Source organism: Adiantum capillus-veneris, chromosome 21, assembly GCF_014529385.1.
Source record: "Adiantum capillus-veneris isolate H3 chromosome 21, ASM1452938v2, whole genome shotgun sequence".
Classification (NCBI taxonomy): Eukaryota; Viridiplantae; Streptophyta; class Polypodiopsida; order Polypodiales; family Pteridaceae; genus Adiantum; species Adiantum capillus-veneris.
This window is the reverse complement of record NC_140951.1, coordinates 35,795,355-35,814,354: the sequence shown is the minus strand read 5'-3', so window position 1 is coordinate 35,814,354 and position 19,000 is coordinate 35,795,355. Positions and strand designations below refer to the sequence as shown.

Genomic DNA, 19,000 nt, shown 5'->3' with positions numbered 1-19,000 from the left:
TTTACTTGACAATGGAAGTCTTATTTACTTGACATTACATTGAGGATGTCACTATGTATCGCAAGAATGGGAAGCTTTGTCTTTATGGTTACACAGATGCAGATTGGGCAGGAGATTTTATGGATAGAAGATATACAAATGGTTATGCATTTTCCATTGGCAATGGTATGATAAGTTGGAGTAGCAAGAAGCAATCAATTGTAGCATTATCAAGTACAGAAGCTGAATATCGTGGAGCAGCTTTGGCAGCATGTGAAGAGTCATGGTTGAGAGTACTTATGGTAGACTTTGGTTTTCACTATCTTGATAGTGTCATTATATATTGTGACAATATTAGCAGCATCATATTGGCAAAGAATCCAGTCTACCATGCTCGCACTAAACACATTGAGGTACATTATCACTTCATTAGAGAAAAAGTTTTGGCAAATGAGATTGATTTGGCGTATGTGAAGACAAATGATCAAGTTGCGGATATATTCACAAAATCTCTTGGAAAGGAGAAGTTTTTCTACTTTCGTGAAGCATTGGGAATCCATCATATGCAAGCTGACTCTGAGCTTGAGGGCGAGTGTTAAAGAATATGATGTTAAAGAATATGTCAATTGTGATATGGGCCGCTGGACACTGACTATACTATGTTGTAAATATACTTTGGATAATAGTTAAAAGAGAAGAAGAGAAGAGGAGCACATTGAATGGCTGCCTGCAGGGTAACGATTGTGTGTGTGTGTCTCTCGATGTGTGTTGGTGTGTGTGCATAGTCTTCTTTCCTACCTTCTTCATCACATGCGCACTCTACAATAATTTTGTATGCTACTGATATCATCGTAATAATGGGACTCCAATGTTTAAGTTGAGAGCAGCAGATCTATTTGGGGATGGGCTTGATAAGCCCTCTCTTAACACTTGTATCCACCAACTCCTCTGAAACAACTTTATTGGCCATCTATGTGACTAGACCCTTGAGATCATCCCAAAATTCCATGAAGAATTCAGCCGTCAGTCCATCCCAAACTGGGGGACTTTTCATTGCCAAGAGCTTTTAGCGCCGCTGAGCATTCCTCCTCAGAGAAGTCCATTTCCATGCGGTTGGCTTCCTCCTCGGGAACCTTATTTTCAACACTCCCAAGTAAAGACGCTCGGACTTCTTCCACTTCTTGAGATTGGGTCTCTGGCTGACCGATAATCTGGTTGAGATAATTGAGCATAAGTCTAGCCATCTCATCTTGGTTTTGAATTTTATTCCCTTTCTCATCATGGAGCACTTGCACGCGGCCTCGACTATTTCTCACTTTCACAGCCCTTAAAAAATGTGCTTGGTTAGAAGGCTCTGGTTGAAGGAAAGTTTCCCTAGAGAGCAATCTCGCCTTCTTGATTTCCTCCAGCTGTTCGTTGGCCAGGTGAGATTTAGCTTCTAGCCATCTCTTGTGCTCATCCTCGGTAGCCAGTCCGACAGCCTTCCTAGAGGCTAATTGCGCTACCTCCTCTGTGAGATGTTTGATATGTGCCTCATTGGCTTTTTTAACCCGAGGACCCAAAGTTTTAATAGCTTTTTGTACACTCCAAACAAATAGATTCCAAGCACTAGTTTTATTCATCCCCACATCTTTCTTGAGTTCTCCCAACGCTTTCTTGGTGATGCCTCTGAAGAGAGGGTCTTTGAATAGGTGTGTCCCTGTAATAACCAGAAGCTTTTTCTCCCCTCTCTGAAATTGCCCCCCCCCCCCCCCCCCTCCCTCTTTCTTGAGTTGTAAGTGTAATGGCATGTGATTGGAGAGGCTTTTTGTTGAGATTACCTTCATCGATGAGATCCAGTCAGCTTGATGAGAGCAGTAGCATATGTCCATCCGGGAGGCAGTGCAGGCATACTTAAGGCTTGTGTAGGTGAATCCACGCATGTTGTTCCATAGGCCCACTTCCCACAAGTCAATCATAGCCCACTTCTCACATAAGCTCACCCATTTAGAATTTTTTGATCCAGCCAGTATGCTGGCAGAGCCTGTTCTATCCTTGCTTTTCTCGACCATATTGAAATCTCCAACCATCATCCACTCCCCTTCGATTGGAGTATCCTTGAGCTGCATCCACAGTTTAGCTCTATCCTTTGCGTTGCAAGGGCCTTAAACATTTACTATGGTGATAGGTTGATTGTCCCATCTGATTCTAACACCAAGGACTCTTCCGGAGGGGTGGTTTAGAACCATCTTTGGCTCCAAATCTCTGTCAGCAATGAACAAGACACCACTGAAACCATCACTTCCTTCCCCATTAAAGATAAGTTTTTTTCCTATAGCCTGTTTTCTCTTGCTACGAGCATCCAAATGATGCTCTTGGATGGCCCAGCAATTGACTGTCTTCTCTTTCTTCACTTCTTCCCAGAAGAGAGTACCCTTCTTCCGGGTTTTTAATCCCTTCACGTTCCAAGATTGAAGAGAGAGAGTACCCATCATTGGGAAAGGGGAACAAATTCTTCTGCCTCTAGGAACTCTTCAACAGAGTTCCCATTCAGGTTGTCCTCTTCCATTGGCTCCTTTTCTGCTGGAACCTGTATGGTATCCAGCTTGGAAGTGAAAAGGTCCTTTTGATTCGTCTTCCCCAAAACTTTGAATAAGTTGTCATTTAGGAAAGGAGGCTTTGGGAAACCCGGTGGAAGACCTTAGATTCGTCCCAAGGCCCTAGCCTGCGCTTTTGAAATATGAGATACTTGTTGCCAGCCCTCATCTTTTGACCTAAGAGTTGGAGACATCACGATTTTATGCATTACTGGGATGGCCGTTCTTTGCTGAGCGGTGGATGAAAAGCGGTAGCTTTGGGTGGTCTTGCCCTTACCCCAGTTGCCATGATCTTGTTTCTCCACATCTTTATCCGAGTTGACTTTATTTTGACCACCCTCTGTCTTGCCAAGATTTTAAGTAGGCTTCTTTGTTGGATCTACTACATTTGTGCCACCCTGTGGGGTAGCCTGTAATTCACTTCTCTCCATTATTTGGCCTGTAGGCTTTAGCACCTCAGCGGGACACGCCCTCACATAATGGCCGAATTTGTTGCATTTGAAGCAGGCCCTGAAGAAGGTGTTAAAGTTGAGAGGAATGATCTTTAGTCATGTCCCAACATTCACCACCAAGTTCTTTGGCTATGGCTTTCGCAGATCCCACCAAATACAAACCTTGTTTGCTGCTACACCCGAGGCTCTGGCAGATGGGACAAAAAGTGGATCACCCAGCAAAGTTGCGAGGTCCTTCAAGTTCTTCCTACGCCATACGGGGGCAACCGATGAGAGCTTCACTTTAGCATTCTAAAAAAATAGAATGCAAGAAGTGTGAAGACATGTTAGGATGTGAAATGAAAGGTAAGTCTTTATCATGCACTGAAAACAATGAAAATATCCCTAACCCAACACAACATTAAGGATTTCTTTTAGAAAGCCAATTATAGTGTCACTCTCTATTTTTCTCAAAGAAGCTTTTTGGCCTGCCCAAAGGGCTAAGGCCATAGTGACGTGGTCCCTTTTTTGTTAGTGAAAAATCTCATATGTATTTAAAAATAAAAATAAAAAATGAAAATGTTTGATTGGTGAGTATTATAGTGAGCACTTATGAGAAAGTTAAGAGTGAAAGCCTGTGGGTGACAATATGTTTTCTCTCAACGGATATTGAGATAAGATTTTTTTCCAAGACTACATTATTGATTGTGCTCAAAATTAATGTATGGCTCCTCTTTTCTAGTGCAACATCCATGACCAAGTGTCCGGTTTGTAAAAAATTATAAGGTTTTAACTTTTTAGTGATTGGTTTCTTAAGTTAGTCCCAAGGAGGGGGCAGACTGTTTCTTGAATCCCACTTGAAAGGAAAATCTTTAATCAGTTTGCACCACTACATGTGATGTTTTTTGTGTCAATCATCGCCCTCAGTTTCACGAAGCAGCCAGGGGACGTATGCAAAGCATGAGCAGGAGCAGTATTAGCAGCAAATGGAGTTGTGCATGTAGGAGCAGTAGGCAATGTGGCAGTAAATGGTCCGCGAGGGGGTCAGGACTCAGAGCAGGCATAGCTGCCGATCCAAGGCCTCATTGTAGAGGAGAAAACACCTCTACAATGTCTTTGGTCGGGATGCTTCTCATAGTGAGTATGTAAAGAAGGGGGAGGAAGCGAGCAGCCTCCAAATGATCATAGTTGAAGGCATACTATAATGGCTGTTAAATTTATTAGCAAGAGAGCAGCCGAACCACTTGTTATAGATACTAGGTGCAGTGGTAGCCGTTGTAGTAGTACCCTCCATTTCTAGCTAGATCATTACTTCTATATTGTTGTGTAGGCGCTGACGTCGATCTTACACTTTGCGACCATGCCTCATGACAATTCACGCAAGGGTTGAGACTGCAGATTCTATAACAGGTAGTATCTAATTGTTATATAAGCAGAAGCAGTATGCTAATGGATTATGGGGTAGTTTCCTTCGACTTCCAAGTTATATTATGTCGAGTCTCGTAGTCTTCATTTCTAGGAAAGGGGGACCTGGGCCTTGTCAGAGTTGCCTGCTAATTCTATCAGTTTGTTGGCATTGACGCTCTTGATCCTATATAACCACCTTTGTACTAGTGATCTCGCCTCTGATCCACACTTAAATGGGCACCCCTGCCTTGCGGTGATAAATTGAGGTAATATTAGGGAGTAATGGGCCTACTACACACGGGGAATCAATTTTCTGATTGCCTTTCTTTTCCCTGCTTAAAAGTCCCCTCTCCCCCTTAATCTCTCTTTTGCGATTTCTTCTTGCAGGGGCAGCAACAATAAGAAGATAGAAAAACTTCCACACTCGAAGGAAGAGATGCACTCACTCTTTATATAACCATCATCGTCTCTCTCTCTCTCTCTCTCTCTCTCTCTCTCTCTCTCTCTCTCTCTCTCTCTCTCTCTCTCTCTCTCTCTCTCTCTCTCCTATGCTCTCTGTGTCTCTCACAAGAACATGTCAATTTATAAAAGACACCTCAGAATCTGTGCATTCTCATGCACTCTTCGCCCAGGCGTCTTCCCCTACAAGCTAAACAGAATGCTATGGACGTCTATAATAGGACACTGTTACGCTCTTCACTCTCTCCCTCAGGATCCATATCGACCCTCATCGTGTGTAACACGAGTCTTTAGCAGTTCAACACTTTTGTGCGTGTGCGCGTGCGCTTTTTGGCAATCCTATCTCGGTTTCAATTTTAATCTACCTAGTGATAGCCGTTTTTCGGCTCTCCGTAAGTGCCATAGTGAGATAACCCACCCTACCAAAATCATCCAAACACTGTGGCTATCCCTACCCTTTCACTGTATATAGGTGTGTGTGAGTTAGGGGACTTTTCCCATATCTTCTTAAAAACCCTTAATTAGCTAGTCACTCGGCTAGTTCAGCCAAAAAAATAAAAATAAATAAAAAATATAAGTATATTATGGCCCATTTGTGTGTAAATATTTCATTGTATATAGGGCCTAAATAAAAGGATTTTTCATAATTATTTTGGTATTTATTTAAATATTTTTACCCATGGTGTGTTATTTATGCTATGTACATTGACTCAACATGACCATATTTTTGCTTACCATTTTGTGTACTCTTTATTCCATATAAAAATAATTTCATTCAAGCTTCTCTTATTTTTTATGTAACTCCATCCCAACAAAAATCCAAAAAAACTAGTTTATTTATGTGTATATTTTTTCACTATTGTCATTTTTTCCTTCCTACATCTATTCTCTATTACTCTCATAAATTAGACCACCAAAAATATTCATCTTTTTATGGTAGACTTATAATGAGAGAGATTTATTTTGAACCCTTTATATTTTTTCCACCTATATTATTTATATTTGACATGTACATATTTTTTTAGACCCCTCAATATTTGATTTTCTTAGTTGTACTATTCACTTATATCATGATCTCAACGATATCTTCAATTATAGACTTACCAAATAAGGTCAAGGGTATGTGGCATGCATGCATGCACCATGGGGGGCTCACTCTTGGAGGTATTCAAAAGAATCATCCAAAGAGGACCTCACAAGGACTTTGTGCAGTGGAAAAAAAAAGTCGGTTTTGCTGAATTTTTAAAGATCACATGCTCCTCGAATTTGAAAAGGTGATACAAACAAAAGTTGTAGCTCGTGGGCTGAACTTTTACCTCAAACTTTTTCATATTTTTTTGAGCTACGAACTGTGAGCTATGATTTTATTGGTGGACCCCAGTTTGCCCATGCTATGCAGCCACACTCCCTCTTCCACTTTATCATTTTCCTCTTTCACACACACTTCTCCACTCATCATCCCCACCACTCTCACCACTCCTCTCTGCACCCTACTCACCTTCTTATGAACCTTGAAGAATAAGAGAAACCATGGTGAACTCATGTCTCCTACACACACTTCCATTCCAAAATTGACCACCTAGTCTCATTTTTCCTCTTCCATATTACCCATATCTATAAAAAAACCACAAAATTCAACCTCTTCTCTTGAAAGACAAAATCATGGTGATTGATTACTCATGTTCACATACCTTGGCTCCCAAGGAAGTTCAAGAGTGGAGAAAAAACGTACCGTCAAAGCTAGTGGACCGTCAACAAGCGTCAAAATTGACCCTACTCAAGACACTTGGAGCATCAACATTGTAAGAAATCCATATTTTCTTACCTATTAAGAGTTTTTTTCTTCCTTATTTGTATCCTATATGGATACTTCCATTGTAAATATCCAATTCCATTTGTAAATTAATAAAAATACTAACTCTACTAATTTACTAATACTAACCTACTATGAAAAGTCCTATCACCTCCACTTCTCTCCTCTCTCTCTTCTTCATCTATCCCCACCAACTTCTTGATAATTCCAAGCAAAAGAAATTAGATAAGTGCTGAAAATCTAACCCAACCATGGTTAGAGGAGTAACCCTAGCCCTCAAAATTTCTATAAAAGGAGGGTGTAGCTAGCACAAAAAGGGGGGAGCCATAAGCAAGAGCACTATGCTATAGCTTGAGAAGCCAAGCTCAACCTCTCTAGAAGGAGCTCTTGAGTGGAAGCTCATTGTCTTATGCATATGCATGTGTTGTATTAGGGGTGATTAGCAAGGGAACTCTATGCCATTGTAAGAGAGAGTGATCATTCAATTGAGAGTAGGAAATCTATCATTTCTCCTACTAAGTGTAAGCCCAACATTTGCTGAATCAAGGAGGGTGGATTTGGATTAATCTTGGATACTTTGTCTTTCTTCCAACGTAAAGTAATGGACAAAAATGATGTGTAAGTGTCTTGGTGTTTTTTTAAGTTCTTTTTAGCTTGTATCTGGGTGTTGTCATCAATTCAGCCATAAATTCCACATATTGTAAGAGGGCAACAGGGTGGAGAGGACTCCCCTGGCCTTAAGACAGTGATTGGGGTGGCTTTTCTTGTGATGTGTTGTGGTGTAATTTACTCAAGCTATGTTGAAAAAATACTAATCTCACTTTGATTGGTCATGACAGATTTGTAAGAAGGTATTAATGCAACAAGCATCCCCTCCCTCTTCTCTCTCTTTCTTACATATATAATTGTGTTTGCTTGATCCCAGTCGATACATTTCAAAGCAGCCCGAGCACTCTCTCTCTCTCTCTCTCTCTCTCTCTCTCTCTCTCTCTCTCTCTCTCTCTCTCTCTCTCTCTCTCTCTCTCTCTCTCTACGCGTCCTAGTTCGCATCCAAAACTAGGTGGTGCCCCAAATTTTTGTAGGGTTAGGTTGTGGGTTTGTGTGTGTGTTTGTTTTTTTTTCCAACCCCAACCCAATTGAGCAGCACGGGAGCCTAAAAGGGTACTTAGAGGCCACTCTTCTTGTTGCCCGCCCCGGACTTCCTCAAATTGGTGCCCCCACGGAGGAGCCAACTTGTGTATGTTTTTGTGTAGGATCAATCTTTAGAATAGTCAAGTAGTTTGCATGAATCACGAGAATTTGTATGATCCTTTCATTTCGATTGCAAGGCAAAAGGTACACATAATTGTTAGTACTAAGTTGCAATTTCAACACGTAATTCGTAGAATTTTAGGTTCTCTTAGGTTAGCCGAAATAAACGCTTCGGTAAATCCTTTTATTTTGCCTTTCATTAGGTACAATCTTAGTTTCGATGTATATATCTTTGTTCTAGTTTAGGCATTAGGTTATGTATAGAGCATGGATAATGGCCTAGAAATTTTCCCTTTTTACTTCACACCACATATTAGGATAAATATTGCACTTAGTAGAAAGATACATTTTCAGCAGCGTATGGTGTTTATGTTTGGGGCTGAAAGAACATGGGAAATTCTTGCATCTCCACAATTTGTCATTCTACCTCTCATCAACTACCACACTTCTTTTGATGTACATGTGTTCATTTTATTTTAAAATGAAGTGCAACCAAACAAAATAGTGTTTATGTTGGCTTTTTGTTTGTCCACGTTTGTTACAAAAACAAAAAAACGATCATTTGTTTTAACAAGGAGTGTGTGTGCAGTGAAAATTCAATCCTTAGAGATCTAGCTCTATTACCGATTGAGTTGCACGAGCAGGTAGTAAAGCGTCTCCCTCATAACAAGAGCGTAGTGAAGCTAAGACGAAAGGTCCGGCGTGTGGATTCCATTTTCCTTTTGCTGTTGGGTACTAAGGAAGACCGTACATTCATCCAAATAGTGTGTGCCCTAAGATTGGTAAATAGAGTGAAATTTGGTGTTTGGCGAGTGCATTTCACCATTGAGGAAGACTCTTCAGGAAACTTGCGGCCAGAGTTCATGCTTCATAGACTCACATTTGGTGAATTTTTCCCTCATTTGCGTCTTATTAATAGTCTTCCTTTCACTTTCAACAAAGGAGATAGGGAGCTATTTAGGGCTTGTCTTAATAAAGAGAGCATAGAGAAGATTGCAAATTTGTATAAATTCTCATCCATTTCTACTTTCTATGACACTTTGTTCATAGAGACATTGTAAATCTCTTGATGCTTATGAATGATTTAACCATAATCCTAAGGAGTTTTTGTCCAGGAGTTTTGTAGCACAAGTGGAGTCTTTAAATCTTGCAAGCTTGATTGGACTTGAGGAGGATGTTCTTTATGAAATTGTGAGAAGGTTGCCTCATTCCGACTATGTGGAACTAGAAGGAAAGGAGCTCCTAGTCAATTGTTGCTTTCTCACAGCCTTCGACGAGCATGAAGATCTAGTTTTTATACAAACCGCTTGTGCATTGGGAATTGTAGAGCAAGTGCAATTCATTACTTGGGACGTGGTTGCTCTTCTAGATCCAGAAAATGAAGTTTTAGATATTTTTGTATATCGCCTTAGCTTTGAAGAATTTCAACCCTTCTTAGAGCTCATAAATAGTCTACCCTTTGGTTTTGATCAAACAAATCGAGACCCCATTGAAGCTTGGATAGCTGAAGAAGAAAACCTAGAGTTGTACTTTCTTACTTCTTCATTTGCAGACGAGTGGTTCTAAATTTCTATTGTATCCCTTGTTGCAACTCGTGTTGTAATCTTTCATAATAATGGAAAGCCAACGCCAAATGTCTGAATACCCTCTTTTCTTTGGAGAGCCTGGAAAGGATGCAGAATTATTTTTAGCAAATTTCAAGATGTCTTGCCGTATCAAGAGGATAGTAACTGATCAAGAGTGCGTAGAAATGTTTGAGGTGGTCCTTAGGAAATATGCTAGCACTTGGTTTGACTCTTTGCCTGAGGAAGTTAAGGGGAATTACACAGAAGTTTTGAATCATTTCAAAAGATACTTCTTTGATCCCCAAAACACTCAAAAACTATGGCAAGACATTGTTTCTCATAAGCAAAAAGATTTAGATGACTACTACTTGTACAAGCAAGAGTTTCTACGTCTTTGGGCTCTATGGATATGAAATGTTGCTAACCCTGGTGATGGTGCAGAATTTCTAAAGAAGGAGAGATTCATAGCTGGACTCTTTCCTGATCTTAAGGTAAAGGTGGAGGCGGATGCACCTGCCACCTATGATGCAACTGAATTTAGAGCTTCCAAGAAGTATAGGAAACTCAAGTGCCTAAGGGGAGAGGTTCCAATAGAAGGTCTTAGACCCAAAGGTAAGTCACAAGCATCGACATCTAGGGAGCTTCTTGAGGTAACAGCTGAAGTAATCGAGAAGTTGAATGAATCTTTAAGTAGCCTGTCAATTCACCTTGCACAAGCTGTAGGTCCAAAGGGACAAGCAAAGAAGTTTGAAGAGCGAGATTCACGACCTAGGAGAGTCTTGCAATGTTGGAATTGCGGTGAGTCTGGACATGGGATGTATAATTGTCCTTGGCCCCGTGGGGAGCCAGGGAGACCTAACTTGCATTACCCAGTGATGAATGCAGGTGAAGGAACTGGTCAACAACCAAGGCTTCTACAAAAACCAAATGGAGCAAGACCACCTCCACAAGGGGTAGAAGGAGTTCCACCTTTGCCAGATCCAAATGTGCATGTGGTAGAGGTGAGAAACTCAAATGAGGTTGACATGGAAGCAAATGTCATTAAGCGTGGCCGAGGAAAAGGTAAAGAGAAAGAAGGTGTCACATCACAGAGTGACCATGGATGAGGCAATAAGGCAAAGGAGACCAAGGAAGCTAAGAGGACTCGACGTCGTATCAATCTCCAAGACTTCCCTCTTGGACATGGTATGGCTCCATACAACCTATTGGAAGACATGAGAGGTAAGGGTCCTGATATCTCATGGCCTCAGTTTCTTGAATTATGCCCACAAGTTAGGTGGGATTTAACAAAGGCATTTAGCACTAGGAGAAAGGTAAAAGAGAGTGTGCCTGTTGTAAAAATTGCACATGCTGAAATGAATGAGGATATTACACCTGTGCTCGATTGTTACATCAAAGGAAGATTGGTTAGGAAAGGTCTAGTGGATGGGGGTGCACAAATTTGCATCATGACAGAGGGACTCATGCAAAAACTAGGCATGCACATCCATGAGACACCTGAAATTAAAGTCAAGATGTCAAACAATAGCAAAGCTAGGTGTGTAGGCATTTGTAAAAATGTTTTTGTAGAGGCCTTTGGCATTAAGAATACGGTGGATTTCTATGTTATGTCTACGAAAGGAAATGGTTACCCATTTATCCTAGGGAGACCATGGCTAATGAAAATGCGAGCTTTACAGGATTGGGAGAGTGGAAAGCTAATTTGCAGGAATGACAATCATAAGAAGGTTGTCTTTGACATGAAGGAGCAATGCCAAGAGGAGCTCCATGAAGAATCATCTCAAAGTGAGACAGAGGAAGGCTGGACCGATAACACTTCAGAAGGAGAAAGTAGCGGCAGCATTACTGAAGAGGAGTCTTCCATCGAAGTCATGGGGGTAAGGTTTAAGCCAAACAACCAAGAGACCTCTTGCCCAAGTTTGGAAGAGGTAGGTTCCCAAGAAAACCAAAAAGTGGAAGATGAAAGAATGCTAGAAGGTATGTTATCTACAACACTTACAAAGGATGAAAGAGAGGATCTCAAAGGTGTGTTAAGGAAATTTCCTAGGCTTTTTGCTAAAGACTACACCGAAGTGCGTGGAGTAGATGTTGTTCAACACAAAATTGAGTTGAAGCTAGAGGCCACACCTAAGGCTCAGAAGCTACGAAGGCTAGGAGTCATCAAGGAACAGCCTTTACTCAAGGAGGTAAGAAAGCTTCTAGCAGCAGGTTTCATTTATCCAATGGAGAATTCAGAGTGGGTCTCTCTCGTTGTTGTCACTCCTAAGAAAAACGGCAAGTGGAGGGTGTGTGTGGATTACCGTCCACTCAATGAGGCAACAAAAAGAGATCACTTTCCCCTCCCATTTCAGGATGAGATACTAAATGAGGTAGCTGGTCATGAGAAGTACACTGTGTGTGATGGCTACTCATGTTACCTTCATCACTCCTTGGGGTTGTTATGCTTTTAGAGTCATGCCATTTGGACTGACAAATGCTCCTGCAACTTTCCTACGCTTCATGAACATGGTGTTTCAAGCATTCTTTGGAAAGGCCATTAGGGTTTTTATTGATGATTTTTGCATTTATAGCTCAAAATCATTGCATCTACAAAGGGTAGAAGAAGGTTTAAAGAAGCTCTACTACATGGGAGGTCAACTCAACCTCGACAAGTGTCACATAGGTGAGGATGAAGTGATTTTTCTTGGTCACAAGGTTTCCTATAAAGGCATTGAGGTGGATCCTTCAAAGGCAAAGGCTCTTATTGAGCTCCCATCACCCAAGAATCTCAAAGAGGTCATCTCATTCATTCAAAAGGTGAAGTATATGTCACGCTTTATTCACTTAGCTTCGGAGTTGCTTCATCCTTTGCAAAATTTGACACAACAAGTAGAATTTGCATGGTCTTATGAGCTTGAAGAGTACTTTTGTAACATTAAAGTCATTTTGTCAGAGCTACCAATACTCATGCCTCCTTGTTGGGAGTACACATTCTTTGTTAGCTCTAGTGTTGGGAAGGAAACAATTGGTGCAGTTTTATTACAACAAGATCCCCACAGTACCAGGATGCGACCCATCTACTTTGCTAGTAGGGTCATGAATGCTTTAAAGAGAGGCTACACGGAGGCAGAACTCATGATGCTTTCTCTCATGTTTGCAGTGAAAAAGTTTAGATCCTACTTGCTACCAAAACCTTTTGTAATTCTCACTGCAAAAAAATTATTTCCTCTGGTGTCATCTCAAATGAATCTTAGCACTAGGATCTCGAAGTGGATTATGGAGTTGCAAGAGTTTCAATACTCTTTCAAGGTAGAGGATAGTGTGAGTGCACAATTGGCAGGGATTCTCACTTATAAGGTACATGAGAAGGAGATTGAGGTGCCTGAAGTAAAGACCCTACCATTGACACCACCTAAAAGTATTCCTAATGATTTTACCTTGTTCTTTGATGGAGCTTTTCGACGAGCCACAGGAAAAGCAGGGGGAGGGCTAGTATTTCTCAACCCAAGTGGAGAGGTGGTCATGAAAGAGAAGGTCAATCTACCAGGTTCAACTAGCAACAATGAAGCAGAATACGACACACTACTTCATGGTTTAAAGATATGCATTGGCCAAGGTATACAACGTCTCATGGTAAAAGGGGATGCACTTCTCATTGTGAAGCAAATTTTAGGCATTTGGGCATGCAAGAATGAAAGCCTAAGGACAAAAGTTCATGCCATTCGTAGATTGTTTAATCAATTTGAAGAAGTGCAACTATATCATATTCCTAGGAAACAGAATGAAGATGTCGATTTACTTGCACAACAAGCAGTTACATGTGTTGAGAAAGAAGTGCAGGTCATCATGGTGGCAGCAACTGTCAAGCAACCGAGATACCAGGGATTGGAGTCATTGACTCCCATTATTAGCTACATTTTGGAGGGTGAGTTTCCCCAAGACTTCACGAAGGCTCAGAAGAGGAGACTCATGAAAAAGGCAAGCGCGTATCTCTTTCTAGAAGGATCCCTCTATCAAAGAGGGAAGGATCAAGTGTGCAGAAGAGTACCAACTATCAAGGAGATTCCAGCCATTCTAAAAGGTTTGCATGAAGAGGCATGTGGTGGTCATTTTTCCCAAGAGTTAACTGTGAAGAAGATTTTGCTTGCGGGGTATGTTTGGCCAAGTCTGCATGTGGATGTCCAACATTGGTGTAAAAGTTGTCACAATTGTCAGGTAAATGGGAATAGAAGATTGGTTTATGGTCCAAGGCAAATCGTAATTGCAAATGGACCCTTTGAAAAGTGGGGCATTGATGCTATGGGTCCTCTCCCTAGGACAAAAAATGGTAAACTCTACATTCTAGTGGTTGTAGACTACATGACGAGATGCGTAGAAGTTCAAAGTGTGGCAAGAGTAAATGAGAGGACAGTGAGCAAATTTGTCTACACTCACATTTTTTATAGATTTGGCACACCTTTGGAGATTGTTTCTGATAATGGTCCACGGTTTAGAAAGGGCTTGCTCACAGAAGTCTGTAAAGAACTTCACATTCTACATCGTCATAGTACACCCTACTATCCCCAATCAAATTGTTTGGTAGAAAAAGCTAATGGTGTCATTGCAGGCATCATTAGAAAGATGGTGAAAAACAAGACAAAGTTGTGGGATGAATTCTTGGATGGTGCCCTGTGGGCGTATCGAACCACATATAGGGAAGCCACGGAGTTCACACCATTTCACTTGGTCTATGGTCAAGAGGCTTTACAACCAATTGAGCTCAACATTCCAACAATGCGACTTCATGGCAAAGTAGCACAAGATGATCAAGAAGCATGGATGGATCGACTTCTTACCTTAGCTGAGCTTGAGTGGAAAAGAGAAGCAGCATACGAGTGCTACAAGAGGAAAGCTACGCAGGCGAAGGAGAAGCTTGACAAGAAACTAAAGGACAAAGGCATCAATGAAGGAGATCTTGTGCTAAGGTATGACAATCGACTCAATAATCATTTTGATGCCAAATTTGAAACTAGATGGCAGGGGCCATACATAGTTAATAAGGCTTTCAATTCAAGTTACTATCAACTTATGGACTTGAATGGGAAAGAGCACTCCAAGAAGGTAAACGGGTATCGCTTAAAGCCTTATTTGAGTCGCCTTCTACCAAAGGATCTACCAAAGATCTGTCAAAAGGCAGCTATCTCATGTAGGTATTGTTCCGTGAAGCATGAGTGTAACTCAAACCAAAATTCTGAGGGGCCAAACAATGAAGATCTCGTGAAGGACTCTGAAGCACTCTCTTTGGAAAGGTGCTCTATGACGGTACATGAATATACCATCATCCTGGGGGAGGGCTAATGATAGCCGTTCTTCGGCTCTCCGTAATTGCCATAGTGAGCTAACCCACGCAACCAAAATCCTCCAAACACTATGGCTATCCCTACCCTTTCACTGTATATAGGTGTGTGTGAGTTAGGAGACTTATTCCATATCTTCTTAAAAATCCTTAATTAGCTAGTCACTCGGCTAGTTGAGCCAAAAAAATAAAAATAAATAAAAAAATATAAGTATATTATGGCCCATTTGTGTGTAAATATTTCATTGTATATAGGGCCTAAATAAAAGGATTTTACATAATTATTTTCGTATTTATTTAAATATTTCTACCCATGGTGTGTTATTTATGCTATGTACATTGACTCAACATGACCATATTTTTTCTTACCATTTTGCGTACTCTTTATTCCATATAAAAATAATTTCATTCAAGCTTCTCTTATTTTTTATGTAACTCCATCCCAACAAAAATCCAAAAAAACTAGTTTATTTATGTGTATATTTTTTCACTATTGTCGTTTTTTCCTTCCTACATCTATTCTCTATTACTCTCATAAATTAGACCACCAAAAATATTCATCTTTTTATGGTAGACTTATAATGAGAGAGATTTATTTTGAACCCTTTATATTTTTTCCACCTATATTATTTATATTTGACATGTACATATTTTTTTAGACCCCTCAATATTTGATTTTCTTAGTTGTACTATTCACTTATATCATGATCTCAACGATATCTTCAATTATAGACCTACCAAATAAGGTCAAGGGTATGTGGCATGCATGCATGCACCATGGGGGGCTCACTCTTGGAGGTATTCAAAAGAATCATCCAAAGAGGACCTCACAAGGACTTTGTGCAGTGGAAAAAAAAAGTCGGTTTTGCTGAATTTTTAAAGATCACATGCTCCTCGAATTTGAAAAGGTGATACAAACAAAAGTTGTAGCTCGTGGGCTGAACTTTTACCTCAAACTTTTTCATATTTTTTTGAGCTACGAACTGTGAGCTATGATTTTATTGGTGGACCCCAGTTTGCCCATGCTATGCAGCCACACTCCCTCTTCCACTTTATCATTTTCCTCTTTCACACACACTTCTCCACTCATCATCCCCACCACTCTCACCACTCCTCTCTGCACCCTACTCACCTTCTTATGAACCTTGAAGAATAAGAGAAACCATGGTGAACTCATGTCTCCTACACACACTTCCATTCCAAAATTGACCACCTAGTCTCATTTTTCCTCTTCCATATTACCCATATCTATAAAAAAACCACAAAATTCAACCTCTTCTCTTGAAAGACAAAATCATGGTGATTGATTACTCATGTTCACATACCTTGGCTCCCAAGGAAGTTCAAGAGTGGAGAAAAAACGTACCGTCAAAGCTAGTGGACCGTCAACAAGCGTCAAAATTGACCCTACTCAAGACACTTGGAGCATCAACATTGTAAGAAATCCATATTTTCTTACCTATTAAGAGTTTTTTTCTTCCTTATTTGTATCCTATATGGATACTTCCATTGTAAATATCCAATTCCATTTGTAAATTAATAAAAATACTAACTCTACTAATTTACTAATACTAACCTACTATGAAAAGTCCTATCACCTCCACTTCTCTCCTCTCTCTCTTCTTCATCTATCCCCACCAACTTCTTGATAATTCCAAGCAAAAGAAATTAGATAAGTGCTGAAAATCTAACCCAACCATGGTTAGAGGAGTAACCCTAGCCCTCAAAATTTCTATAAAAGGAGGGTGTAGCTAGCACAAAAAGGGGGGAGCCATAAGCAAGAGCACTATGCTATAGCTTGAGAAGCCAAGCTCAACCTCTCTAGAAGGAGCTCTTGAGTGGAAGCTCATTGTCTTATGCATATGCATGTGTTGTATTAGGGGTGATTAGCAAGGGAACTCTATGCCATTGTAAGAGAGAGTGATCATTCAATTGAGAGTAGGAAATCTACCATTTCTCCTACTAAGTGTAAGCCCAACATTTGCTGAATCAAGGAGGGTGGATTTGGATTAATCTTGGATACTTTGTCTTTCTTCCAACGTAAAGTAATGGACAAAAATGATGTGTAAGTGTCTTGGTGTTTTTTTAAGTTCTTTTTAGCTTGTATCTGGGTGTTGTCATCAATTCAGCCATAAATTCCACATACTGTAAGAGGGCAACAGGGTGGAGAGGACTCCCCTGGCCTTAAGACAGTGATTGGGGTGGCTTTTCTTGTGATGTGTTGTGGTGTAATTTACTCAAGCTATGTTGAAAAAATACTAATCTCACTTTGATTGGTCATGACAGATTTGTAAGAAGGTATTAATGCAACAAGCATCCCCTCCCTCTTCTCTCTCTTTCTTACATATATAATTGTGCTTGCTTGATCACAGTCGATACATTTCAAAGCAGCCCGAGCACTCTCTCTCTCTCTCTCTCTCTCTCTCTCTCTCTCTCTCTCTCTCTCTCTCTCTCTCTCTCTCTCTCTCTCTCTCTCTCTCTCTCTCTCTCTCTCTCTCTCTCTCTCTCTCTACGCGTCCTAGTTCGCATCCAAAACTAGGTGGTGCCCCAAATTTGTGTAGGGTTAGGTTGTGGGTTTGTGTGTGTGTTAGTTGTTTTTTCCAACCCCAACCCAATTGAGCAGCACGGGAGCCTAGAAGGGTGCTTAGAGGCCACTCTTCTTGTTGCCCGCCCCGGACCGTCTCAAATGCCTAGAGCTTGAGCACCAATGTTTGAAATTTTAAGGGTATTTTTGGAATTCCCACAAATTAGAGGGATATTTTGATAATTTTTCCTTAAGTTTTACTAAAGTCTTGTCTTCTTAGTTGCAGGCCTCGTGATTTATCACTTGTTATTAGGAATTTCTTGGGAATAGCCTTATGTAGGCCATAGTGAATTTTCACCTTGTTGAAAAAACTAAATTCCTTCCTTAGCTACGTCCATATCAAATTAAGATTAAGTAAAATATTGGAAACTATATATGCCATTTCGGCACTTCTCAAATGAAAAAAAAATGTTTATTTGATGCTATTAATTTATGTCTAAGCTATTTATTAAATGGGAGGAGAGACTTCAAAACGAAGGAGAGAGAGAGAGAGAGAGAGAGAGAGAGAGAGAGAGAGAGAGAGAGATTTTTTATCCGAGAGAAAATAAAGCACAGAGAGAGAGAGAGATTTCATCAAAGCTTGTTAGATTTTTTTACTTGAGAGTGTTTGGGATACCTATTGTCATGGTTCAGAGTAGTGCTTCAAAGGAGTACCTCGCAAAAAACGACAAGGAGGGTTGGAATTTTGTCAAGCTCAATGTTCGTGATCATACAAGATGTCAATGTTATTAATTGTTTATTGTTCCATTTTCATGTTTTTTTTAATTAAAAAAAAACATGCAGACCTCTGTATATGGGGAAGTTTGCACAATCCTCCCAAATTTTTATAATACGAGGGAACGTGCCATTCCCACGGTAGCGTGCAATTTTCAATAAATTCATTAACTGAGTTCTCAGTGTCAAAAATCAAAAAACGATAATGCTTACTCATCGTGGGATTGAATGTCTCTCGTTGATGCACTTCCTTGCATCAATGATGTTGGGCATCGTGCGTAGAGCCACATGCCTTCAAGATTCATGCATAGGTGATTGCATCTGGAGAGAGGCCCTCGCTTTGCATCTGTTGAAAGAGAATTAGAGATTTCTGGCCCTGCCCCTGTGGGACAAATCTTACATCCACACTCCAGATTAAAGGAAGCACGATAATTTTTTGCAACAGCCCGTGACTAGTAATCTCATCATTAATTCTCTCACCCATGTCAACCTCTTTCATATTGAAACAACCACGTTGGGCTTATCTGTAATAGTGATGACAGTTTGGACATGAGAACTTCTCATGTGTTTGTGATTCTGCTTGATGTGTTTCACGAGTATTGCTTCTTATCTAGAGTTGTTAGTGGATTTGTTGCCTTTCTGTGGACATTGTAAGGGCACCACATTTGCCATACATATAAAGAAAATCCCTACTAAGAGCAACCTATTTCTCAATAGCTTGTGACTGACTAGCACCCTCATCATAAATTCTCTCACCCATGTCAGTATATTACGAAGTCTTTCAAGATGCTAGCATAGGTGCTTGCTTCCATAGATGATTGCATTGAAGAAATGCCTTCTCCTTGCATATGCTTATTTCCTTGAGGAGCTTCCTTGCATAGATCCACATGCCTTCAAGATGCATGCG

The 19,000-nt window shown here is 40.5% G+C and overlaps 1 pseudogene; it reads right to left on the bottom strand.

The window, feature by feature from the left end:
* Positions 1-3,011: 3,011 nt before the first annotated feature.
* The window catches only part of LOC147430777 (uncharacterized), a 34,880-nt pseudogene continuing 18,891 nt past the window's right edge, over positions 3,012-19,000 (bottom strand).